We start from the raw sequence: 6,000 nt of genomic DNA, 5'->3' as shown, positions 1-6,000 counted from the left end.
TCTGTTTTTTGTTTTTCTTTTGAGACAGGGTCTTGTTGGGAGTTGTGTGGCCCAGTTTTTGGGACAGTATATGAGTGTTTGTCCAACGGGTCTCCAGATGAGGCAAAAGCCCATAGGGACAGACTCACTTGGCAAGGACCAGTAGACTTCGGCACACCACAGAATACTGCTGGGACTCCACAGCCTGCACACTGTCTTTTCTCTCTTATAACACGAAGGATTCCCTTGATGGTTTTACTGTCATTTTGTTAATCATGTATGGGAAAATGTGATCATTCTTGGAAACCCCATTTTTTCTTGAAAAATTTCCCCTACAATTCTTAAGGAGCTGATGCTTCTTCTCAGGTTTCGTGCCCAGAGATGCCAGCTGTCACTCTGGACCCCGGGAGCTGCTCTAATTCAGTGCTGACAGGATGATCATCACAATCTCTGTAATTATGTTTTGAATAATATTGTTCTTGAATATGTGTGTCTATGTTTATCACCTTTAGTTTTGTAAAAATAGAATGTACCTGGGTCGGTATTTGGCCAAGCTGGCAAAATGGTAAGTGTTGTTTTTGATTTAAAGATGTTTTAATGCAGATGTTGGGGGAAATATATTTAACTTACTTGTTTGGGGGGGTGGTTTCATTGGAGGATGAAAAAAATCATGTTTGTTATTATGGAAAAACATGCTTGTTTTGATGTATAAATAAAGATGGTTGAAGCTATTTGGGGCTAGCCACTTATATGAAACTGATCTGATGATCAGACAATTCAGATCTTCTCCTTGAAGCCACTTCCCCCTCTCAGCACATGAACACAGGTTGTGGCAGGACCACAGCAGGGTCTACCTCCTGGGAATCTGATGGAGGAAGGTCATTGGCTAATAAAGAAACTGCCTTGGCCCATCTGATAGGGCAGAATTTAGATAGGTGGAGTAAACAGAATAGAATGCTGGGAGGAAGAGGAAGTGAGCTCAGACTCGACAGCTCTGCTCTCTGGAGCAGACGCCATGCTCTCCTCTCCAGAGCAGACGCGATGAAACTCCAACCCAGGATGGACGTAGGCTAGAATCTTCCCGGTAAGCGCACCTTGGGTGCTACATACATGAATAGAAATGGGCCAAGCAGTGTTTAAAAGAATACAATGCGTGTGTTGTTATTTCGGGTATAAAGCTAACCATGCGGGAGCCGGGCTGTGGGAAGAGGTCCGCAGCCCCTACTACAGATGGCGCCCACGTGGATAACTGCATCCACAGAAAGCCTGAGAAAGCTTGGGAAAGAATAGAGTAAAGCATGTTTTCTTGGTAGCAGCAATTTCTTGGGTCTGCTCTGCTTGCTAGAGGCAAGCAAGTGCTCTCATCTAAGAGAGGCTTCCTGACTCAGCTTCAGCTGTGAAACCTTGCAGCTCATTTAAGAGGTCCTGCCACGAAATACTTAAAACGGTGTTGGTGAAAAGCTGAAGGCATGCTTTTCGGTTTTCAGCCGTAGCAGGAAAAAAGTTGTGCTGTTTTAAAATGTTGGCATTCTGGTCCATCCTGCCAGGGCAAACTCTGACTGTTTGAGGCAGGAGGGCTGACTACAGAGAGAGGACTTGAATGTTGTCTGTGGATATAGTATTGCAGCTTGTTTGAAACGCCACAGAGTTGTGGTGATAAACATGGCTACAGCCGGTACCTCAGCCATGAGGCTGGAAAGCTAAGGAATGTGCTGGATCCAGCCGTCAAAGCCACGGCTTTCATCCTACAGATATTGCTCAGTAATTTAAAGGCTCGTGTGGTCAGAAAAAGAGAGAGATACAGTAAAGAGAGATTCAAAGACAAAGAAAACTTTAAATGATTTACAGTGTGTTTAAAAATATATGCAGGCTGAAAGATAAAGTTCTTAAAAGTAAAAAAAAAAAACAAAAAACAAAAATAAGGAAGTAGTTGGGTGTGGTAGCACACGCCTTTAATCCCAATGCCTGGAAGGCACAGACAGAAGGATCTCTGAGAGTTCAAAGACAGCCTTGTCTAAAGAGTTATTCCAGGACGAAGATATACAGAAAATATAAAGTAAAAGTAAAAGTAAACAAAATAGAGTTAAAATAAAGCTGCACAAAGATGGAAATTACACAGAGAATCTTGATACTGTATGCTATTATGATCTCTTTGAATTGTTTTAATGCTGAGGAAGGAGTAACAGATGCTAAAAGATATTTGTTTATAAATGCTGCTGAACTAATCCAAGATAGATATTTTCAAAATACCTTGACTTTAAAATTTGAATCTAAGGACATGATGCTTTGGAAAAGAGTTTCTTCTTTTGTTTTCACAGACAATGAGATCCTGTGTATTGCTTCTATCCCAATATGGTATGATAGACCACGTCCTCCTGAAAGGTTGCTGTGAACACCCTCAAAAAATTACTTTGCTCAACTGCAGACTGAGATGAACCTAGCACACAGGTTATACCCTGAAATATCTGATTAACAGCGCCCCCATTCAGCAGGAAGCAGTTTGGAGAGAAATAACTGCGCCCATATTCCCAAATATTGTTTATAAATGTTCTTTTACATTTCAAGAGGGAGATGATATAGATGTGAATAATTTGCATTGATATGAATCTTGGTTTACTGATATTAATTTAAGGTCAATTTTATTATATGTATATGTATTTCTGATATTGATTAAGGTATTGTGATTGTGTAGTTCATGTAAAAATGTAATGTATAGAGGTTGTTAATGGATAATCATCTATAATAGTCAAGTTTGTAGTCATGTTAGATTTTCTAGATGTGCATGCTTATATTTTAGATAGACATTCTTCATATCTTTCAAAGATTATAAAATATGGCATTTTAAGTGCTTTAATAACTTAGGGTTTTTCATGACAATGAGACACTCTGCTCCTGGCAGCAACAATCTACTTCAAGAAGACAGAAGACGGGCATCGAAGAGGCACCTTATGGAGTTTGATAGCTATTTGGGCAAGAAACTGCTCTTGCCTGAACCATTGTATAAACTGGACACAAAGAACCCGCAGAGAGAGGACTGCTGAACTTGCCTAAAGGTGAGATGATCTTTCGGGGTTCCTGATTCATGAAAGAGTCTGTGAGACATTCTGCAGGACACAGCAGATAGTGACTGAACTGCCTTTAAATTTCCTGCTTCATGGAAACGTCTCTGGATACTATGGACCTTTAGGCCGAAGATGGATGCCCCAACGGTACAGAGAAACTTTGGGTGACTGTCAAGGCAGCGAGATGTCTGTCATTTCTAGAGTTTAGAAGTTGCTTATTTCTTGTTTGCTTAGGTAATATTATATCCTTCTGGAGTCTTTGATAGAGTTGAAGAATAGATAGTTATAGTTTTCTTTAGTTATGATAAAGATAAAATAGATGTAAATATTGTAACTGTAATTCTTACTTGATAACTGTTTTGCTATATGTAATTTTGCTATGTTAGAGCCTTTCCTTTTTGTTTAAACAGAAAAAGGGGAAATGATGGAGGAAGGTCATTGGCTAATAAAGAAACTGCCTTGGCCCATCTGATAGGGCAGAATTTAGATAGGTGGAGTAAACAGAATAGAATGCTGGGAGGAAGAGGAAGTGAGCTCAGACTCGACAGCTCTGCTCTCTGGAGCAGACGCCATGCTCTCCTCTCCAGAGCAGACGCGATGAAACTCCAACCCAGGATGGACGTAGGCTAGAATCTTCCCGGTAAGCGCACCTTGGGTGCTACATACATGAATAGAAATGGGCCAAGCAGTGTTTAAAAGAATACAATGCGTGTGTTGTTATTTCGGGTATAAAGCTAACCATGCGGGAGCCGGGCTGTGGGAAGAGGTCCGCAGCCCCTACTACAGGAATCTTCCTGCATCGGCTTCCTGAGTGTGTAGGTTATAAGCATGTATTATTATGTCTGGCTTTTTATAACTTTTTAAAAAGAGTTTAGTCTAGACTGACCTCAAATATGTATTGTAAATCATTTGCTTCAGCTTCCCAAGTGCTCGGATGTAAACATCTACCCCCATGCCGACTTTGGCATTTTGAGGGAAAGAGAGGTGAGAATTGGTAATGTTTATAATCTAAGCTGGCCTGGTCCTTAGTGTGGCCCAGGCTAGCCTCAGTCTTGTAGCAAACTTTCTGGTCCAATCACTCCAGTGCTCGGAATACAAAGTGCACACTATCATTCCTGGCTCAGTTAGTTTTTTGACAGAGTTTTCTTGTGTAGTACAGGTAGCCTGAAAGTTTTCGTCTCCCATTTCAACCACCCAAGGGCTAGAGTGATAGGCCTGTATCATGATTCCCAGTTTAATTTTAATTTTTTGAACATTTATATCATGAGTTTATGTTAAATGCCTACACTAAGTCATTCTCTGTGCTACTACTCACTAAGAACATAATAGCGGAAAGAGCCCTGTGCCTTTTGTTTATGTGATGTGTACATTCTAAAAGATCTGTGCCTGGACATTTTAGATGTCCAACTTCGTCCGCAGCATCAATTAGTTTAATTGAAAATTTCAATTAATGGCCATCTGTGCCTTGAACATATAAAGAGAAGTGAGAAATGCCCTTCGTTTCTCTGAGGATAATAGGAGACAGAGATCTGAAAAGTACTTACTTCACTGCAATGGGAAAGAGTGATTTTTAAAAAAAGTGTGATTGGGATTCATAAATCACACAAACAAGGGGAGGGGCTCACTTGGAAGGTCAAGAATGAAGAACTGAATTGCTAAAATAAGGAAACAAAAGAGCTGACTTACTGCTGCCTCAAATATGAGTAACAGTAGGATTTTGTCCCTTCATACCCTCATTTCCTTTATTTTCCCATAAGTCTCTTCCCGTCCCCTGCTTCTGTCTTATTATTATCATTGCCCTTTAGCAGCTGAAGAGCCAGCTTTTTACAAATCTTTATTGACAGTTCCCTTTCTTTGTCCTTAATACCTTGGGCTGGGACTTTTCACAAGTTCCCTATCCCTTGAAGTCGCTAATGATTTCTTCCTTTTGATGTAGATTATCCACATGTGCTCTCCAAGTCAGGACCTGGCTTGAAAATGTTATATTTTACCCTGGTTTCTTTCCCCTTCTTTCTGTCCATCTTTGTTTTCTTTCTCTTTCGAGGGGAAGGGATAGATAGGGTCTCACTCTGTGCCTCTGGCTGTTCTGGAGCTTGCTAAGTAAGCCAGGCCGTGCTCAAATTCAGAGATGTGACTTCTTCTGTCTCCCCAGTACTGGGATTAAAGTGAATGCAACTATACTCGGAACGCTTGCTTCCTTCAGACAGTGTCTCATTTAGTAGTCTAGACAGGCCTGGAACTTACCATGTAGCCCAGGCTGTCTCAACTCCAGCCAGTTCTACTGCTTTGGTCTTTTGAGTGTTTGGATTAAAGTGTGAGCTTGAATGCCTGACTTAGAATATCAAGTTTTGATGGAGTTCTTAAAAAACTGGAATTTTCAAACACTGTTGAAGAATCATTAAAAAATGTTACAAAACAGTATTTATAGTTTACCATATATTTCACCAATGCTGAGCCTTTACACTTGCTATTACTCAGAGCTTGAACATCTGTGTGTTTGTATGTATGTGTCCAACAGAAGTGAACGCTTATTCATTCAGTGCCTGAGAATTAAATCAGCTTTATTTATAATTGCCCCAACATGACAACCCTCACTCTAAACAGCCACCCACAGTTGACTGTGGTAGAGTCATACCATGCAATAGCAGTCTACAGCAGCTTTAAAATGGCTAGAAGCAGGAATATGAATGATGTCCACAGATTAATATTGGGTAAATGGTGAGAGTTTCAAAGAAAGAGAACACATATTTGGATTCCTTTAAGTGGAGTCCAAGAACAGGCAGTTGTCCCTTGGTGAGAAAGGTTGGAATAATGGGTGACTTTTACAAAATGAGCATCCACGCACAGAAGGGATAGGAGAGAAATTCTGAAGTAGAGGCAGTTTTTATAGTGACATTTTATCTGGTCTGTGTTGTTTTTATTTGTTTTATTTAATTCTTTATCAGTTAGGATCAAACCT

This window comes from Chionomys nivalis, chromosome 2 (genome assembly GCF_950005125.1).
Source record: "Chionomys nivalis chromosome 2, mChiNiv1.1, whole genome shotgun sequence".
Taxonomy (NCBI): Eukaryota; Metazoa; Chordata; class Mammalia; order Rodentia; family Cricetidae; genus Chionomys; species Chionomys nivalis.
Note: the sequence above shows the minus strand (reverse complement) of the source record.